The 22,620-nt window shown below is 39.3% G+C and overlaps 1 protein-coding gene across 2 annotated transcripts in view; it reads left to right on the forward strand.

Annotated features, from left to right (window-relative positions):
* Window positions 1–22,620, forward strand: part of JMJD1C (jumonji domain containing 1C) — a 178,055-nt gene that overhangs the window by 34,964 nt on the left and 120,471 nt on the right. The gene's annotated exons all lie outside the window — the stretch shown is intronic.

Raw genomic sequence — 22,620 nt, forward strand, 5'->3', positions numbered from 1 at the left:
ACGTTTCTTAATTACTGGGGTCCCTGACCTGAGACCCTGTTAATGTGAGTTTGGGGTAGTTATTAGTGAGACGTGGCTCTAAGGTTGAGTTCTGGTTTCATCTTTCTAGTGTTTTGTTGGAGGGCAGGAATGTGTTACAATACAGAGTAATAGCCATGTAACTAATATTACTAACCCGCTGAGAAGAGGTGATGTGGTTATTCTTGGATGGTCTGCCTTCAGGGCACGCACATGCTTTTAGTTGTGCTGGTATCTCTGGCTGGAACATGTTGCTGCTTGGAGTTATGTACTGTCTCAAATACTTGTGACTAAATCAGACGTAAGAAAAAAAAGGCGGTATCTGGGAACCTCCAGAGAAAATGTAGTCAACAGTGATACATTGGTTGTAGTGAGTGTATAACAGTGATACATTGGTTGTAGTGAGTGTATAACAGTGATACATTGGTTGTAGTGAGTGTCTAAGGCATTCTCTGTATTGCCTCCCCCAGTTTCCTACTGTTAATGTTTGGTCACAATGATGTCACAGATCTCCTGGGTTGTGCATGTTGTATATAAAAGTGTAGTAAGAACTTGGACATGAACTAGTCATTATTCAGTATGTTCTGCCAAACCGTTCTTGCTCCTGCTGTAGTTGTATAAAGTAAATTGTACAGGGAATCCTAGTGTCTCCATCAGATGACTGTGTGGTGGTGAGTTACTGTGAGCTGTGTTATGTTAGTGTGTTACTGCCTCATGGTTTAGTCAGGTGTCAGAAGTTAAACAACCATTAATTAAATATTACAAAACTCAAGCTTAGATTTCCTCGCATGATGTTTCATATGATAAAGGAGGTACAGTATTTTATTTTGTACCTACATAAAGTCCTTCACTCATCCTTTCTTGTCCTCTACAACCACCTCCATCTGTGTCGTTCTTGTACTATACCGCTTGCATTTCCTTTACTATGCTGTGTATGTTCTGTACCTTGCCTAATACATCTTACTACTTTTGTTTTATTTTTAATATGTTTTATGTTTCTTAAATGCTCTACATTTTGATTTTACTCTCTGGACCTCTGTTTTATGTAATATGTCCACTGTGCGGCGCTGGTGAGTCTTGTGGCACCATATAAATGAATGATAATTATTGTATGACCAAGGTTTCATGACTGTGTTTATGCAAACCGTGTAGCCTTTAACAGAGATACTTGGAGAATAATATACCATTTCTAGCTGTATAGGAACCAATGTTCTAAATTAATCCTGTGTGGTTCACACACTATTTCAAGGAGATCTCCATCTAAATTGTATTTGTAATTGTATGTTTCTCAGCTTGTTAAACTGATGTGTTAATAATTATTTATTCTTCCGAATTGTAGCTGGTATAAATCATTCAACCTTCTCAGCATCTATGCAGTATTAAAAATTAATTGTGTCCCAAAAGTAATCCATACATCACTGAGTCTATAGTCACAGCTAGTATGAAATCCAAGTGTAATTTCTTCCAAATTTGCTGATGGTTGGGCAGCCTCTCCTATAAATATTTTTTAAAGTGCTTTAGATGACTGTGAGCAAAATAGACTTTTCTGAGTGTTCCTTTAACAGTCTCTCACCACCAAGGCTAGTTACCCACTGGCAGTAGTAAAATGCTAGTGACACCCACTGCAGGTGAAACGCGAGTGTGGTTTACATGTGCTGGTAAGCAGCACTTGTTGGGGGTGAGGGAGATACTCCATTGAGCCTTTCCGGTCACTTGCAGTGATCAGGAGTAACTGGAGCTTCCAAAAGATGAGCCGCCCCTCCTGGCCACAAGTGGATATAGAGCCATAGGGCCAATGGGTATAGGGCCATACCATTTACATGCTTTTACTAGGGTAAAAACAAATGCCAATAACTCATAGTTGTTAACACCAGTGCATAAGGGGCCTGATCATTGTGATATTGTCACATGACAGAACACAAGGCTTCTGTTTTCTCTATACGATAAAATATATGTAGCTTTTGGGTAATTTTTAAGGTGCTTATTTGTGTTCATTACTTTTAGAAAGAGGACTTTGAATCACACAGTATTCAGTAGGATATCACCTAATGTCCATTGTTCCTATAAAGAGCTAAGTGTTACTGGAGAAACCTGAGCAATTGATGTGACTTGGTGATCTCTAGCTCTGCTCAATGTGCTGTAGGCTTATGAATAAAAGATAATAGATAACTGGCCTTGCTCCAGCAAGACTACTGCATACAGCACAGTGTCCAGATCTCCATCAGGATATACATATTGTAATCTGTAAATACACTGCTTGCCAAAATGGCACACATCTACCTCATGAATTTTAAAGAGTGAAATGTAATACACAGAACAGGGAGATAAATTCAAAGTAAACAGAAATTTGGAGAGGACAGAGAGTGATTTACATGCATGTCTTGGAGTAATATTCAGAAAGGTTCTGGTTGTGTAAGGCTGTTTTTTAAAGTTATTGCAGAGTACAGTGTGGAAATATTTCCTTCCTCCTGTGCCCAGAACTTGCTGAATATCCCAGAGCCCTTCAAATGCCTTTTTATTGTAAAGAAAAGCAGAAATGAACAGGCTCATTACCTACTGCAGCATTGCTGTGCTTTAATGCAAAAACAATGCAGTTATTGCACTTACAGAGATGGTTTATTCTGCATCCCCCTATGTTGGTTGTGTGCTAGTAAGGGTTCACATATAGATGAAGAAGGGTGCTGTATTGTTAGTACAGCGTTATCACGTAGACTGTAAGCTCCATTGGGGCAGGGACTGATGTGAATGAGTTCTCTGTACAGCGCTGTGGAATCGGTGGCGCTATATTAACAAATGGTGATCATGATGATCTACATCTTCCTTGTTTGCAATATAATGTGTATATAATGTACATGTCAGGATTGCTGCATGGTGACATCTAGTCAACACACAGAAAACCCCCCAAGAGTTCCATAACTGTGAAACTTACACGCGCTGTTATGAATATTCCAGTTCAATATTCAGCAGGGATGATACATTGGTAATCTGCACTTGGTTAGTAAAAATAGTAACGTACAAGTAGTACAGCATTGCACAGAATGTACTGTATGAGCCATACAATTTCCTCTACTATACATTGTTATATATCTTCCCCTCTCTAGCGGTGAGTGTAGTAAGTCCATGGCTTTATTTTTCATCTGGATTTTGAGATACTTATTGCAGTATGTACATGGTTTCCTTAGATGTATTTGAAATTGAATATTTCTTATTTCTCTTTAATCAATGTCAAGGTATGGCACACGTGACACACTGTAAATACACATGAAAGGCAGCTTTGTCACAGGTGCTGTGAGTGGCAAAGTGTCTGCAGTACGGTGTCCCTGTATTGTTCAGCTCTACATAAAAATACTTCCACCATCAGCTGTGCAATAAATACTCAGAGGAAAGGTCAATACCAGGGAAAAGCTTCCTATATTCTGTATAAAGAGCTCCTTCAATCAGTGATTATGAACAATGAAAAAAAGACCCATTATGACACATGGTATATTAAGGCCACAATAACCGGATAGACATAAAGATATGTTCAGCATACCATGCAAAGCAGCGTTCTTATTAAAGGCACAGCTGCTCTTAGCAGTGAAAACACATTTTTTTTTTTTTGTTTTCAATGAAATTCTCTACTGCTAAGATTCCAGACATGCGGTTAGAAGCAAATTTTCCTCTTTAGATGTAATAATTCTACCATTTGGTTGTAGCTGTTTGTGGTTGGAATTAATGAGCGTGAATCTGTCTGAAAAGGTATGTTTTGGGTCTGTCTGAATAAACACTTTTATTTTCCCCATTACAATAAATAATGTGTTCTGTTTGTGCTTGTTTGACACTGGGGAAGGTACCGCCTACTGTGTCTATGTAACATGACATGATTAGGACTCTGGTGAAGGTATTTAGGATTTACTGCTGATGGCCTTTCATTTTCTGCATTCCTGGACTATGGCAAGTATAGAATGAAAGCCAAAAAAGAACAAAACACAGCTAAATGTTTGAAAACATTTCACTGCAATAATATCTAATCTAGACACAGGTCATTTCTTTTTCTACTTTGTTGCCCAGAGCATAAGAGACTAGACTGCAGACTGTAAAGTGCCCATTTGTCAAATTACTCGGTGCTATCCAGAGATTTCATTGGCTGAACAGTGGGGCGTGATCTTGCAAGAGCTGCTTGTTTTTAGTCATTCCTCTACAGCAAAACATTAAAGATCAAAGTAACCAATTCTAAATATAACACACCTGCGGAGACACCTCATCCGATTCCCCAAGTTTTGGTTTCTTAAAAATTGCAACCAATGTTTCTTATATAATATTTAATTTGTTTGTTTTAATCTATTTTTAATGCAATGTGTTATTTATACATGGATACATAGACCTTAGATTGGTGATAAATAACTTGATACACTTCAAAGGTTAGAGGACCAGAGTGAGTTAAAACAACACAAACAAGACACCTATCTGTAATAATGTTTCAGCAGGCATTATAATCAAGTGTTACATGTTATACCAAATAAATGTTATTAAAATGCAATTAGGAGCTTGGGGCCGTTTGTGACGGTTTGGAGGGCAGCTGTTGCCCATCACTGCCTTAGATTGGTGAGATGAGAAGCAAAATGGACATTTAAACCCCTAGTTATGAGGAATATTATTTTTATTACAAATCTTTATGCAGTTCATGTTCTACTACCCTGAATGCTAATGCTGCAATATGAATAACTGGAAACAGAAACCAGCAGGTGAATATAAACCTATTAATAGGGTAGGGAGAGATATAATGTTTTCAAAGACAATGGCTGGAACATTGATGTGAGAGGGTGGATTTGTGAAGGTTGTATAAAGGGGGTCAATTCACTAGATGGGTCTTGATGAACATAAATATAGATATTCATATTGTGTAATTTATCATTACAAACTAGGAAATGGACCAAAACTGCAAAGTCCAGTAATAAGTAGCCACACTTTATCAGGACACAGAACTACTGCGTATCTATATGATCCATACTGCTGGCCTTTGTGTTACAGGCTTCCCAGTTTTCTATTGCCAGCTGTGCATATACACTAGTCATTACCATGCCACATAGTAATATTCATGTAAAGGCTGATGGATCAGCGATGAATACTTCCCCAACTTCCTGGCTGTATATTTTACCAACTGTATTACAGTAAACAATTTTGAAAACTATGACGCTATTGTGGCTACCGTTCAGTATTTCGAAACCTGTATTTTGCAATGTGAAACCTTCTTGGCAGGGTATGGCCCTGTACAAAGGTCATTTGTTAGCACTGGGAAAATGTATAAGCCAACTGCACACTTTGTTTGCCAAGCTTTTCTAAACACAGGTCTTAAGCAACTTTGTTCAAGTATTTAAAGGTGCAGTCATGTAGGAAGTCAAAATTAACAATTCAAATAACATTCGGTCTCCTTACATTTGTCTTGTCACCTCCAGTGGATTTATGAACAATGTGAACTACAATGCATTGGCAATAAAGGCTGTATAAATATTGATGGAGATGGATTACATGTCACACATAATATCGCCCCCCCCTTCCCGCCCCAGGCTTGGGTCGGTTTCCAGCCAGGTTTGCTGGAAGCAGAATGGTTAAATACTGATGTATTTGTTATTTGACTTTGTTTTGCAACAGACATGTTTACACTTTTAGTTGCATCTTATGTGAGTATTTTGCAATAGTATACAAAGACATTGTGTCAGGAGTGCTAAAGACTTTTTTTTTCTTTTATGTAATATTTACAATATTTGTTTACTAATTTGATCATTCTAAATGCATTTTGCCTATACTATTTATTTGAAGTGTGTAATCGATTTATGTAATGCATTTGCATTACTTTATAAAAGTATGCTAACAATGTTTTTGACACAAAGACACTATTAGAATATTTTTTACAGAAACTTGCAATCATTTAAAACTATGTTTTGAAAGACATGTTTTTTTTTCCCCTAGAATCTAAATTTGAAAAACACATTTTGATTTTTAGATATTACTACAGTTTTTTGTTCTGTTTTAGGCCAATGCTTTTCACATGGCGCATTGTGAGGAAGGTAACATCTCTCCATGACCAGAGCTCAGTGTGGGGATGGTACCATTAAACCACAACAACTAATAGTGAAATAATAGCTTTATATATGATCAGATACATTTTTAGTCGGTTGCATTTTTGTAAATAACAATAAGATGACGAATGAATAATCACTTCGTATAGTAACATCGGTAGACCTATTTGTTTCATAATTACAATACAGGCCTTTCAAAGAACCTCAGCTTAAAAATGTCCACCATTCTAGATCATATAGTGGGGCAAATGATCTACATCTGATGGCATTTAATGTATTGTCACCCACACACATTTTTTAATTTCCTTAAAATTTGATTACACACCATTTTAAGCTCTGATTTTAATGTGCATGACAGCTTTATATAGATATGTTTATATTACGAATTACTTTTTTCATATGCAATCCAGATTATTATTTAGGTTTATAGATAAAGTGGAAAAACTTTTCTTACTGTCTGTTTCAATTTGTTACAGTTTATTTGTTTAGAGCAATTTAATATTCTATTTGTTTTGTTTATATTTGCACTTGTATTAGCTCAGCTTACTCTGAAAATAGGTCTGTGCTTTTGTTTGGATGGAGGCCCAGTTTGTTGTTTTGTGGTACTGAACCAGCTCTCCATGCTTTCTCACCATGGCCTGACATAAACAAATATTTTTTTTCAATGGATGCCAAAGGAAAGGTTTCATTAGCGTGTTCCCACAATTTTTGGAAGAAGCCATATGTTGATGCACCTGACCATTCGGTCTTATCCTCGCTGCAACAATATATACAAATTGGCCTCTGCATATAAATATTAGAGCTGCAATCCCAATAATGTTTGTTTGTTTTTTTTTTAAATGTGTTAAATTACAATCAATCTGTTTGCTGTAAGATGAAGTCTATCACATGCCGTATGATGCAGTGAGCATTATATAGCATGCACCTCTTGTCAGTATGCTTCTTTGCAGTACAATTCCACCCCTCCCCCACATACCCCTATTTCTGCCATCATTTATATTGATGGAGAATGAGTGCTGAAAGTCAGATGTGTTACAGCCATATAAATCTCCGACAGAGATTTCTCTCTCTCGCTCACCCCTCCCTCCGTCTCGCCTCCCCTCCCCTCCGTCCGTTTCGCTCGACCCCCCCCCTCCCTCCGTCCGTTTCGCTCGAACCCCCCCTCCCCTCCCTCCGTCCGTTTTGCTCGCCCCCCCCCCTCCCCTCCCTCCGTGCGTTTCGCTCGCCCCCCCCCTCCCCTCCCTCCCTCTGTCCGTTTCGCTCGCTCCCCCCCCTCCCTCTGTCCGTTTCACTCGCCCCCCCCATCTCTCCCTTTGTCCGTTTCGCTCGCCCCCCCCCTTTAGAATGTAAGCCCCAACGGGGCAGGGACTGATGTGAGTGAGTTCTCTGTACAGCGCTGCGGAATTAGTAGCGCTATATAATAAATGATGATATAAGGCATCCTATACACAGTAATACTGATCACTTGATCACAGACAAAATATGCCCCACACACACACACACACACTCCTCTGTGTCCTGTGTAATGCTACAGAGTTTTTTTTTTTTAATGTAATTCTTAATTCTCTTTCATGTTTTCCATTCTAGCTCTGAGATTTGGTTTAGTAGATTTTCTACTCACTGACTTTGACTTGGGTGAATGGCATAAAAACTGACCAGACAGAAAATTTCTGGTTGACAGAAAACTGACCTTTGCCCGAAGTGGTGATGTCCTTGTCACTCCCTCACAAATCTGAGATTATATATGTAAGATCATGTCCAGTTAGTACAGGACGATCAACCAAAAATATCTTTAGTTACAAGTGCTGTTGAGCTTGATAGATGATATCCGCAGCTGTTTAGTATTCATCCTTTTTAGTGTAGTGGCGAAGTGCCACAAACAATATTGTGTTACTCTGCTAAAATTAGTTATCTAAATAGTAGTAGGTGTATGTGCATGACTAATGTGGATCTTGTACCATTAACACAGCCCAGCTTGGTGGAATTCATTGTAGGTGCTGTGTAACTAGTTTCTACTGCAGTTTGTCTGTTTGTTTGTTGCTTCCATTTCTAAATGTTAGCCTATGTACTGTACCTGACATTTCTGCATTCATGTCGAATAAAATATGCCACAGTCTGCAGTACAATGTATATATTAGACTGACCTATCAAAAGTTTCAACAGTAGTTGCATTAAGGTAACAGTCTGGTCTTATCGCGACCCCTCTTGCCAGTGAAACTCTGCCAAATGAAAGTTGGTTGGATGGGGGTCATTTTCCTAGGACCGTCACTGGTAATTTATGTATCCTGCAGTGTCATGCAATACTTTGAGAACTAGAAAGAGCTAAGGCACAATGTGTGCAGTGGCAGCCGCACCTGGCTGCTCTCGTAACCTCCACATGACCATTCATGGTTTATCGGGATGGTCGTAATACTAAGCTTTTTAAGCAAATGGGAGCTCTTATTTGAGCAGATTTGTCACCATGTATGCTTTTTGGGATCAAAAATGGGGTAGAAGAAGTAACTCTTGTACAGGTATTTGGTATTTTTTTTTTTTTCCTTGTGTATGTGAATCTATTTTGCATTAACTTAAAGTACAATAAGTTTAACATAGGATGTTTTGTGCAGACTGATTGCTGTTGTGTAAACAATATGCAGTAACCCTCAGTACTTTATTACATAAAAAGAAAGTGTAAATTTCTAACACACAGGCTGTATTCTTATATATGGTATTGGCTGTATTTCAGGGTGGTCTCTGAAGGCATACTGACTGCTTAATTGGCCTTTGACAAAATGTACTTTATTGTGTGTGATAGGTAATATAGACTATAAATAGCTCTGCCTAATATGGTGTCGCTATATAAATACTGGGCTTATGTAGCTGAGAGCATTGTGACATTTGTATGGGCGAGCCATTCTGGGAGACCCACTAATTTGTACTGATGGAAAGCAGCATTCCTTGTTATCTGTCATCCTGCCAGAATCTTTGTAAATTTGCTGAGTCTGCTTTCTGCACTGATTCCTCAGTAAGCAGAGTGCGGACATTCCTCCCAATTGTTCATCTGCTATACGACCAACTTTATAGGCGCTTAGGAGCCAGGTCTCCAACAGGTAACCAACCATTCACCAGTGGATCAATGACAAATAATCTTTGTATAGCACCGTTCAGCTCCAGATACATAAATGTTTTTGGTATTGTGTGATTTATATAAATCCTCTTACTTCAGCGTTCAGTCAACCCCTCGCTGCTGCAGGTTTTCTGACATTGTGCTTCTTAGGCGGCTGAGATATTTTCCACATTTGTTAGAGAGATTATTAAAACATGTATTTCAGATTATAAAACCAATCCATCCCCATAAATTCCCTGAAGTAGACAGTGTCATTCTATATCAGTACCTGTGTCTCTTTGCCCCACACTATAACCTTGCAATTTTTGGACTTACAATGTACACAAAAATGTGAAATCAAAATACCAACTAAACATCAACGTTCAGGTTGTGTAGAGTTCATACATGCCATACGTGTCCAGACCTATGTTTATTGCTCGTGAAACCGCTAGCTTGTAACGTCTGCTTTTTAGCTGAAAATGTGATAGACATGCCAACATGAGTAAATAAATGACATTCCAAACAATGACTGTACCCCCCCCCAAAGCCCATGTGTTTCCTGGAAGCAGACATCTGAGAGAGTGTAAAAACCATAACTATTACCATTGCAATCACCACCTTCCTGCTCACATTTAAAGGCAGATTTTTAACAAATATTGCATTAAATCTCAAGATTGTTAAAAGAAAAAAAAAACCTCATAATTGGTCCGAAATAACTCAAAGATAAACGTACCAAGTAGATCATAGTAATCACTTACACTTTGTAATAAGACAGTTTTGCCTCTGTTATGGAGGTCATAAATGTTACATACAAATTCTAAGTTGCTAGCTGTGTGAAGTGGACAGTAACTTTATTGTACCCGGTAAACGTTATTCTGTGTTACCTGCTCTGCATAGTTCCTCTGGATAACAGAGACAAAGGCACAGTTTTAGATTTGTATTGGTTGCTATCTCCCACTTTAAACTTTTGATTCAGTGTTATCTTCTCTGCGTCTGTTTGCTTTGCTTTCATGATTCAAACACCAGCTGATTCAACTAGACTGATGCGGATCTAGTGGTATTGTTTTGCATGCAAATTGGTAGATGTAGTGTAGTTTTTGCCATAATCATTGAATCCCGAGTGGTGATGTCGAGGAAGGCTACACATTACACTGGCAGAAATACATTTTAAAAAGATACAAAGCCAATTACATGGTAAATCAGACTTGATAAGTCTTATTTTGGCAGGAATCCAGTTTATTTCTGTTTGCTATGTTTTAATTTTCCAATGCCTATCTATTATACACCCATTCAGTGTCGGCTTCTATGAATTGGAGTGTGGTTCTCTTATCTTCCAGCAAATTACATTTGACTTTTGTTTGCATTCCATATGCTAGATCTATTTTTATCAAAGCTAAAAACCTTAAAGTTGGCCACACGGACTTATCCTGTTTGTTAGAACAGTTGGAAGATAACCAAGGCGATGGCAATCCTATTCCAACTTAATTTTCCTCTCTGCCAATAATGAAACATTAATGGGGGATCATCATCATCATTTATTTATATAGCGCCACTGATTCCGCAGCGCTGTACAGAGAACTCCTTCACATTCGAGCTTACAGTCTAAATTCCCTAACATACATACACACACAAACAGAGAGAGAGAGAGACAGACTAGGGTCAATTTTGATAGCAGCCAATTAACCTACTAGTATGTTTTTGGAGTGTGGGAGGAAACCCACGCAAACACGGGGAGAACATACAAACTCCACACAGATAAGACCATGGTCGGGAATTGAACTCATGACCCCAGCGCTGTGAGGCAGAAGTGCTAACCACCGTACTGACCAGATTCTCTTGATTTTAACAGGATCATTATTTTTGAATTGTGGTTGTTTCATCCCACGTACACTGCAATATTAGGCCGATTGAATTGCCTGATATTGCAGCATGTGTGTGCATCTTAAAATACCACTTAATCCAGTATAGAGGGGCATAATGTCACCCTCTTAGAAATGTTGAAGATGAAAGAAGAATACAGCCAGGAGATCCAGCCTGCCTCATGTCGTTATTTATCCTGGCATAACAAAAGCAAATTTCTTTCTCTTTTTACATATGGTGGAGAATGTTGGATTATGTGCACTCAGGCATTGTCTAAGCACACAGTGATCTGCCGCTCAGCTAGAAAGCCTAGTGTCCCCATCACTGTACCATACAGCACATAGTGGCTGATCATGTCTGATATCGCTGGGGCTTTGTGGTGCAGGCAGCAGATGACTACACACACACAGACTGACAGTCATCATCTTCCTACTGCAGTTACCCGACAATGATCATTATAGGACATTGCAGTCACTTTAGGTCCACATACGGTCATATCCAGCTAAATTCCCAATATTACCTGCACAGACCGTGTGTGAGTCCAGTATAAATTTAAAAAGTGTTTGTCTCATTGTGCAATTTTTTTTTTTTTTAATCTCATGATCATAGTTGGGCACTGAGGTAGGAGTAATTTATTTTGAAATTTTATGGGTTGCTGCAGAGCAAGATCCCTGAACCCCCAAAACTTGGTAGAGACCTGTGTGGGTCAGATTCAGTAGATCTAGCACAATTCAGTTTCTTACCAGTTTATACCAGGAAACGGACCTGGTAAGCTTGAAACCTAAACATAGCAATTTATTGTTTTATACTGCTGTAGCTGTAACAGCGTGTCTGACTGTATTACTCTCACCTTGTCCTTTTTGTCTTGATTGGATTTTGTTTGTTCAGGATGGGGATCGCAACTGTGCAATAGCTGGCTAGTTTGGTCATAAACACAGTTTTGCTGACAAATCTACATTTGCTTTTTAAATCCTAAAGCTAATGGTGTGATTTCTCTAAAGCTGTTTCCTTGGCTTGGGGGATCAAATTAAGTAAACTAAATAGTGTACTGTGCATTTATGGCACCAATATTATGGGGACACTCTCCTTGTTTTCAAAGTTCTCTATGGACTGAGAGTAGAGGTCAAGCAGGGGAATGTTTGCTGTGCTATACTTCTACTCTTCCCCTGGTTTTATTATTTGTATTATGTAAATGTATTTATGTAACACACTGTACACTATACATTTTTAGTTTATTTTAAAGCTGCATCTGGTATATTTGAATGACGACGAGAGTGATCCAATGACGACGTAGTAACCTGAAAATAAGTAATTGGGCTGGAAAAGTGCACTCATCTTAAGATGTGAATGGTTTTCCTGCTTTTGTTTTGTTGCTATGGATTTTTTTTATGAAACCGCGACAATGAGGAAAAAGACTGAGACTGCCAGTGAACCCATAATGAATTGTAACGATTCAATCCCAGCATCTAAAGTGCTGTAGTTAGTGGAGAGAAATATACGCTACATGGATGGAGTGATGTCAGTAACAGTGGCCAATTTCACTGGAGTACACACGTCAGGAAAACATTGACGTGAAACGGAAAGGCTTTTCTCCAGCTGCAGATAGTCCAAGACATTACTCAAACTATCTCCCCTTAGTAGGTGGAATTTTGTTAGGATACGACTGTAGCTTAATCACATTGAGATAATCATGCTACCTCCTGTTACTAACCAATAAAAAAGGCTTTTAAACAAGACAAATCCACATTCAGCATTGCATATATCTGCAAAAGAGAACAGAAATTATAGATCTATTATCATCTATCGCTGGTTGTGATGTGTGTGTATGTATATATGTATGTATGTGTGTGTATATATACACACTACACACTAATATGTATATTAGTGTGGTTTTGATGATCAATTCACTCAGTAAATATGTAAAATACAACTGAGTAGACTTTCATTTTATATGGAAGTTGTGAGATTAAATTTGTTTGAAAATGTGTATTTGTTAAATTGGTGCATTTTTATTTTGTTAGTGAATTCAGTTTCTGCTTTCCCAAGTCTTTAGAGTTGTACCCAGCTCCTGCCTCTGTGCATCACTGCTTCTTAGCCAATCGCAGGACTGCATTCTCTGGAATATTGGTTCAGCCCATAAAATAACTTCACTTTAAACAGTTTTAGTTAAAGTTTAATGAGGGGGTACCGCTGAAATAATCCAGCGGAAATACAGAAACATCAGTGCAGAGACTTTGTATGCTCCTCTGCAAGAACTGATGTTATGGATGAAATATCCCTTCCTTCTCTAATCCTCTTATTTAAACTAGAGCTCAAACCAGCTCATGCCATTCTTTTCAGCTTAGCTTTATTGAGGCTTTTGTAGCATGATGGTGCTATTCATTGGGGGAAAAGCAGAGGGATGTGTAATCGGTTGAACCTTGGGGACTGGCAGGATCTGCTATACATGGGAATCCTCAACTCCTTGTCTTCATTGTGTTTTCATTGTTTAGACCTGTTTTGCGGGTTTAGTTTCAGTCATGAAAAACATAGGCATAACCGATATGATTTCATTCTACTCTGCAAATAATTTCACAGACCACTCCTCTTATATGCAAACAGAATATTAAGGTTTTGTTTAACGGTATCCATAGTCAGTGGACGATATTCAGGTACCCAACTCAATGTTGTAATTTAGCATATGATTTTATAAGCAGAGAATTACGAGAAGTGACAGGGAGCATAAGGATGGGGCCGCACGCGAAGGCTCAGCGGACAGCCTGTTGCCCACCACTGATCTAGTACTTGCCTTTCCTGCAGGCTCTCCATCTTTGGGTTGTCTGGCTTTTCTTATACCTCTGGCCAACGTCACAGGTTTGAACTGAGAAACATGAAGTTATTGGCTGCGTTCTGTTTAAACCTGATGATGTTGGGTTTGTAACACACCGGTGAGGACTGCTGCATACACTGTCTCTCTAGCAAATGAGTCTACAGGAAAGGTAAGGTTAGAAACACTGTTGGAGGGTGTATCTAGAAAATGTATAAGATAAGTTTAAATGTAAATATTACTACAGGGCATATTTGCTCTGAATTGTTTTTATTTGCCATTATATGCAGAGTTTTCTAATCGATATGTCAATAAATGACCAGCACTTTCATTACAAGGGAACAGATTATACCTTTAGTTAATATCTACTAATTCATGAAATGTAGCATTCACAGGACTAGAGAATCATTTTATCCCTTTGATAAATAGTAGCTGACTTCACTAGAGTTTATTTCCTAAATGTGTTATGTGCTGCAAGTCAGAAAAGCCTGCAGTGATGAGCAATCTGATACACGTCAAGGGTCGCATGTAGCCCTCTAACCTTTTAAAGGGCAGCACGTTACCCTTAATAACCGTAATAGAAAACCTCAAAATGATCTCCGAAATCCCCACATCACTTGACACAAAATTCCCCCACATGCCAAAGAAATGCTCCTGCTAACCTTAAAGCGCCTTACATGTCTTCATATTACAAAATTTCCCTCCTACACCCCCAGTTACTCCTACATGCCCCCACTCACTGGGGATACCAGTGACCACATACTACTAATCTAATAAAATTAAAGCCTTAATTTTATTACTGCCTCCCTACCTAAAAACACATATTGCTTTCCTTCAGTCCAGACATTCTGGAGAGGAAGGAGGGAGACCATGTTGTGCAGACTACACTGCTCTCCTCTCTCTTCCTCTTTTGATTGGATACGCTACATGACCTAATGAACACATTGTATTAGGAGTAAGTCACAGAATGCGGATGGCATAAAACAGAGAATAAGTCATGTCGGGAAGATATAGCCCTGGGGGCTGCCGCCAGTAAAGGCTTGCCAGATTGCCTGTTGCCCCCACTGTCTAATTTACAAATATACATGACATGAGCGAAAAGAGGGCTTCTTTCCTCTGTCACGTTTAAAAACAGTGAGGAAGCAGCTCACTTCACTTGAAGATCCTAGAGGTGGCGCTATTGCAGTTGCTGATAACTATAGCTATTCCCAGTACAGATCCTACCAAGATTTCCACACCACTGTGTAAATGTAACCCCGAAAACACAAAGCAAATTACTGCCGATAGAATGAAAAAGATTTCCGTAAATCATGTATATTTTTCATTTGCCATGTTTTGCTCTAACCCGGGTAGTGTTTTCGCACTATAATTTTTTTATTGTCGTGTATTTGTGTTTCCTGTGCAATGCATCATTTGCTGAGTTAATTATTGCAGTGGAACAGTTTGCAGCAGTGTGTGGTAGTGTTTTAATGTTCTTTTAGTTCGGATCAATTTTTGAGTTTGTTGCTAGTGCAGCAATGCCTTTTGATCTGATATACCAATATCCAGGCAACATGTGGCTATCAGTGTACAGAAAAACATTAATTTGCATTGCTTGATTAATTTCAAAGTACCTGGATAATTACATCCCGAAGGTGGAGGCAAAAAGAAAAAGCGTCTGTTTAACTGTAATTGACAACAGCAGCTGAAATAGAGACAACTGATTGTTGTGTGTCCTATTTTCACAATGCAAATGTGTCTCCCGACAAGTTTTCTTCCTGTGCCTGCTGTTACACATTTACAGAACCAAGATGATTATTTTTTTTCCTCCTTTGCAGACATCTGTTGTGGAGCCGGAATACAAAACCTGACAGTGTGCCTGTTACTTAGCAACCAGATCTAAGAATTCCCATTTATAGTCTCTCCCAGGCCAGAAATTCATAATGCTTCCCTGCCACATGTTCAGCTCACATAATGTCACGTAGAGCGCTCTATCTTCCAATCGGCAAATATTGCACATTTACATCTGTAGAAGTTCTGTATTCCATTTTAGATTATCAAGACTAATATAAATATAGTATTGATAAATTATTTTGAATAAGCCACTTATATGTATACCATATTGCTTCTTTATTCTCACTTTCTTTTACTAATATGAGCTGTATTGTAATTAAGGTGTCACCTAAAGCCTTTTGGGGGGGTGGGGTCGGCAGGTTTGGGGGCATCGGGATTTGGGGTTGGAAGCATAATGCTGAAGTGTTGCTCTTGCAGTGTCATTGGTTTGGCTGATAATGCAAATAAGAGACTTGAGTAGAGACCACCCATATGCTCTGAGAGTGGCATTTTAAAGTTTACCAAGGGGCTCACTGACTTGTCCTAGTAAGCAAAATATAATTGAAATGATTGAATCACTGTATTATCATCATCATTTATTTATATAGCGCCAACATATTCTGTAGCGCTTTACAATTGGGGACAAACATAGTAAACTAATAAACAAACTGGGTAAAACAGACAAATTGGTGAGAAGGCCCTGACTGTATGAAGTGTATTTATATGTAAGATTAGCTCTTTTTAATGTGTCATATACATCGAAGTCATTTTCAGAGAAGCCAGATGACCGTAAAATAGGACATAGTTCATATGTACAACATCTGTTCCTATTGCGGTAAAACATTCAAAATGTTGAAACCAGAGACCCGTTTAGTTTCAGTCTGTCGCAGCTTTACTTTACACTTAAATCTGCCGTTGATTGGGAAGCAGTTTCTGGTTGAAAGTTCTGTTAACCCTGAAATAAAGAAGATGCAACTTTTTCTGGCTAGTCTCTTATTGCAGTGTATTTCCATGCAAGTTCTATGCAGCGATATGACCTGGTACTTAGACTACCTCGTCGGCAAACTCTGGCTTGTTGCATCACATACCTTGTATCGTGAGCCATTTTAGCCACTATATAATGTGCTGCTCCTGTTTTCCTAGCTAGATGTAAGTACAGCTTTTGGTTTTCTTCATGAACTCCACCCAAAACTACTTTAGCCTTGGGTGCAGTTATCCTTTAATTTCTTTCGGATGAGCACTTTGCAGAATTTACTCACACCGCGTTCCATACTGCCATGCAGGAATTGGGATCATTGATCCTGATACTTGCGCATATTGCTGTTGTGATGGAGATCAATTTATCCTTTGCACTATTTCTTTTACATTTTTCCCCAGTTGCATTTTGTTTGCACCACAGCTAGAAAGACATCTTGTGTGGACTACTGCTGAATTCAGTTGGGTAAACAGGATGATCTGTGGATTTTTATCCCTGCCATTTACTCTGTGATTATATCTGGGGTTGCGTGTCTATCCACTAGCTTTATGAAAGCACCTGTGTAACTGTACACACTACAGCTGTTCACACAGGGTGTAGAATTGAGATGTTGCAGCTGAAAATTTGGGATATTTTGGCTTTTTTTTGTTTGTTTTAAATCTGCAAAAAATGGCTAGGTGGTATTTGTTTTATTTTTCTTTGTTCTATGAAAGACTGTTTGTAACACAGTTAATCCGATCTACCCACTGTGCCATTTGTAATACTACTGCAGCAATTTCGTTTCCAGTTACCTAGCAACCACAGAGCACCAGGCAGATGCGGCATACAGCTATACTCATGGCCAGCTCGCTGGTTATTGGCTGCCAGGCAGACATGTGACATTGCTGACTCCAACTCCTCCCATGGAGGTCCTTAGAACTTAAAAAAATACTATTACACAGTTTAAGTATATTTGAAAGTAATGGGCTTAGAATGGTGACTGCTTTGTGGTGTACTATAAGAAGCATTATTCATATCACTAATGCCAACACAAATTTTTTACCTGCTCTTGGCTCCTGGGATTTCATTGGGGTGCGTCTGTTTTGTCGGTGGTAACTTTTTTCTTTTTTTTTTTTTAACCAGCTTTACTTTCCTTTAGTAGCAGTGAGAAAAATATATCTAATTCTGACCATGCCTGTGTAATGGATAACATTTGAGCATTGGTGATATTTCACTCCTTCATGCTGGAGACACTGGTTTTCCATCCGTCTGTCATGGTTGTCAGCACTCATTGTTTCCTACAAGGAATTCATTCCGCTGCCATTTCTTATACTTGGCTTCAAACAAAAGGAATTCTCTCCACTACTTAACACAATGAGAATATCAGAATGGAAATTTAGCTTCTAGTTATTCTGGGCTCTTGCAGTTTTGCAGTAAAATGTGGGAGTTGGAAAGTTCGACCCTATAAACCTTTATTCCTCGATCATATGAATAAAGGTCATTGTGATTTAATGTAGTAGATTTTACAGTGGTGTAAATAGTATCTTCTAGTGCAGGAGCTAATCTTGTGTGATCTTTGAAAAACATAATGATTGAATTGACTCCAGTTTGCTAAATCCTTGACCCAGTTGTACTCAGTGTAATTTGGAACCAGTGTGGTTTAGAGAACAAAGCTTTCACTGGTTTTCTTTTTAGTTTTGTTTCACATACAGATTGTTTTAAACCCAGGAAGATAGAGATTAAATGTTGAATGTTTTCCTGTGTTCATGTTTAGAAAACGTTAGTTATACGGGTTCTGCAGAATCCTAGCAGAAAACACTTTAGAACATGTCTGAAAATATGAAGTTGAGATGTTTAGCACTGAATAGTGTCCTTGTCTCTGGGCTTTCATTTCTCCCAGTTCTTGAGTTCCGAGTGAGTTGATAGGTGGAATACCAACTCACTGCTATATTATGCAGCCTGGAATGTGTGCAGGAACAGACAGACAATGATTTAGGCTTTCCAGTAAATAAAGCATTACGATTTTCTCTGAGCTGTTTTATTCTCACTAGAAGGTTATGCCTTCGATTTGATTTTTATATATTTTGTAATTCATGCTCTCATTGGTGCAATGCAGTCAACTTTGCCATAGCACCCGTCACAAAACGGGAACCAGGGAGCTTGACTAATAAACCACAGCATTCACTGTAGTGCTTGTGCTGGTATTGCTGACGTCAGCAGTTTTGTTCTTTTTGTGCATGAGCCAAGATAACTTACTGATACAGAAAGGATATGTGAGCACTGGACAACTAAACAGAATAGCTGGCAGCTCTGTAGTGTATAGAACAGGCAGTTATGGCACATATAAACATTTTATAACAGATTCAGTGATAGATGGAGGAAAATGATATATGGAAAAATGTTGAGCTTCTAATTTAAAAGCAAAAACCCATAAAAATGTGTCTGTATGTTAATAGCTTTCTGCTCTGTTACATCATAATTGTAATATGTGTGAAGCAATCACTCATTTTTTTTTTGACTTGTGTAATTAAATTGTATATTGATGTGATTGCACCGAAATGTAAACGTTCATTGAGATGGATAACAATTGAAGCGTGTGGCCTTCCCTCTGTTGGACCAATAAGGCTTGTTACACACTGGTGTTTTGGAAGCCTATGTATTGGTAAAAAGCAGCTCATATTGGCTGTTCATTCATATCACTATAATCTACAGGGTCTGCTCTTCGCTGACACTCTAGCTGCTTCCAATACCTCTAAAGCTCATAAATGCTACATGTCATTTTCACCTAGCTGCTGAAATCCAGGTCCATAGAGACAGATGCAAAACGTTCTAGCCTGTCTTACCAGCTGTAAAAGCTATTGAATATCCAATCAGTGACTTCCCTGGCGGAGAACTATCTATGTAATTATCTTATGACTAAACAGAGCAGTTATAGCTTTGAATGAAAGTTTAGAGGTTATTCATCCTCCTACAATGTACATTTTTGTGTTTTTTACCTGTTTTCTGTGTGGCTAAAAAGGCATCTCCACCTGAGGTATGTAATGGCTCCTTTACACACTCCCTCCTCACTGCGTGCTGGGAGATGTAGTTCTCTGAAGGTAGGGGATGTATCTAAAGAGCATGTGCGGGTCGCTGGTGGCTGCTGACTCACTCAACTAATTCAAGTTGATGTCACAAGTAAAGTGCCCCTAATCCTATATACACATTGTTTCCCCCCCCCCCCCCCACAAATTGCTGTTATATTCATAATATACTCACAGTACATACAATGCCTAGGTGAAGAATACGAAGCATCGTCTGTCTCCCATAGTGATAATTATTCCTTGAAGACAGGTTGAATGATAAAATGAACGCTATTTGTTAAGTTGATAACAGGAGGAAGCCTTGCACTGTTCTCCAGGGAATCCATCTACTCCTTCAAGTGGTCTTGTGTCCTGGATATATATCGCTAACTTCTAGCCTGCCTTATATTTAAATGGACAATCTTTAGATATCCATTCCCTGGAAACCAGACTATTAGAATCCTCTTATTTCCATATAATGGCCCTGCACTTAGCAACTGTACTTGGTGCTATTAAATCAAAAGTATAAGTTTATGGTTTCAAATCCAACATACTGTATTAACTGTATAAATATATGTATGTTTTAATGTGATTTAGCTTGATCTGCAGGATCCTGAGTCCACCTAGTTTTCTCATGGCAAGCAGTACTGTCTCAAGCTGGGTACACACTACACTGTTTTCGTCTAATAATCGGCTCAAACAGCCGACGTACGACTGCTCATTCAAAAGTCGGGTCAGTGTGTGCAGTGACACGATGGTCGAAAGTCTGCCCAAATGGACGATTGTCGCCTCATGTGGTTGGTTGTACCGTTTAATATTTTCGTTCCAATCTCGTTTCCGTTGTGTAGTGTGTATAAACTTCCGACCGATCCACAACAGTGAGTACAAAATTACAGTCATTGCTCACGACAACATGGCTGTAAAAAGTCGCTAAAGGGACGTCCGCTCTTCCATTTATCGTCCTAAACAAGGCTAGTGTGTATGCAGTATTCCGAGCGATCGGAACATCGATCGCATGTAAAATCGCTCGGCATAAAAAGTTGGTCGAAATTTCTGTAGTGTGTGCCCAGCTTTAGACATAGTTAAGCTGTGTATATTTTTCTTATTTATTGAGTGCTGTTTGCCTTTAGTTGTACTAGGCTGGTAAATTAGTAGGTGAGACGGATACGAGAGAGCAGGCTGCTGAACATGTCATGTGAGGATCAAATGTCACTTCCAAAATAAAACTTCTACTGTATCTTCAGTGGCAGGCACAGGCCTGTTCTTTGACACAATGGCAGATGGTGCTAAATTTAGACTCTCATTAAATAAGTATTTATTTCATGTAAGATGTGGAAACTTACTTAACCAAGACTGCTGGTAGGTAAAGTAATGTGATCTTGAGGTATGTTAGGCACAAATGTTCATACATAGGCTCTGTAATGCAGCTTGTAAGATAGAATCATTGTGAAATGCTACAATGTGATATATTACGCTGCATCTGGATGTTTTCTGTTATCAGTGATGTTTGTGATCTCTTCATGCTAATTTATTGATTATTCAAACAATTGAGGTTACATGACCCCATGCATTGGGTACAAAATTCTCTGCTCCTGAAATTCCCAATTTACTTAGTATCATTGTTACCTGGGCTGAATTAATGAAAGCACTTAATGTTTTTATTTAAACATTATGTAATTTGCTGTTGCAGTAATCTGGGAAGGTTTGGCAGTAGAGCATTTTGTACTGGGTGTAAGGGGTCATGGATTTGATTTGTTTGGTCATCTGTAGGAAGATATTTAGAATCTGACAGATCCTGGCAAGCTCTGCAAGCAGATTCTAAGTTATGTTTGTTCCCGTGTTGTAAGAAACAGATTGTTTAGAATTGGGAGACTTGTTCTCTCAACATGGGGGTGGAAGTGAGGTCATCCAAGCTGACAGTGACAGATAATTGTCATGGAATTCACCCCCCTTTCCTTCTCCCTCAGGGAACATACCAGTGTAAGAGGGTGTGGCAGCTCTGCTCACACACTCTCGCGCGCTCCCGCGCTCTCACACGCACTCCCGCGCTCTCACACGCACTCCCGCGCTCTCACACGCACTCCCGCGCTCTCACACGCACTCCCGCGCTCTCACACGCACTCCCGCGCTCTCACACACTCTTTGTGTTTGAACTGTGGGAGGAAACTGGCACACGCAGGGGGGGGTTTCTGGGTCTCCAGAAACCCCCCCCCCCTCCACTAACTAAGTGCACACCATAGTGGCACTGTCCTATACAGCAGCTGCAGCTCTGTCAAAGAAGCGTCCGCGGTGGTGCTGTATACAGCACCGCCGCAGACGCTTTTTTGACAGCGCTGCGGCTGCTGTATTGGACAGCGCTGCCGAAACGGAGCAGCAGCTCTCGCGTGTGTTTTTTTTTTTTGTTGTTTGTTTTTTGGGGTCGGGGAGAACCCCCCCCCCCCCCCCCCTGACAATCCTGCGTGCGCCCCTGTGGATGAAAACCACACAAGGCATCACACAGGCACAAGGAAAACCTGCAAACTCCATACAGGAAGGTTTTCTGAGCCAACCGTGGTGGATTAAAAATACCATGGATCAAGCCGTGTATATGTTTCATTCCTGATCAAACACTCATTCTATAATACCCTCTCCCCTCAATACAAGCTCACTTTATCATTCATCAAGGTCACACAACATGAAATTTGTAAAGGAAAGGTCTGAGCTCCGGGCTACCATCAAATTCTGTGATCTATTAATCAAACAAAGCACAGACATCCACATGGTGCAAAGTTAGAGGGGCTGAAGATGAATGGACACATATGGGCAACTTTTTATAAATATTCCCCCAAACACATCATGCGTTTGATCTGACAAGTGAGAGGATGGGACTGAACCCTGTAATGGGCTAACTTGCTAAAACGAAACGTTATTCTTAAAGGGTATAATATAACTATAGTGTCAGGAATTAGTGGCGCTATATAAAT

Source organism: Mixophyes fleayi, chromosome 6, assembly GCF_038048845.1.
Source record: "Mixophyes fleayi isolate aMixFle1 chromosome 6, aMixFle1.hap1, whole genome shotgun sequence".
Lineage (NCBI taxonomy): Eukaryota > Metazoa > Chordata > Amphibia > Anura > Limnodynastidae > Mixophyes > Mixophyes fleayi.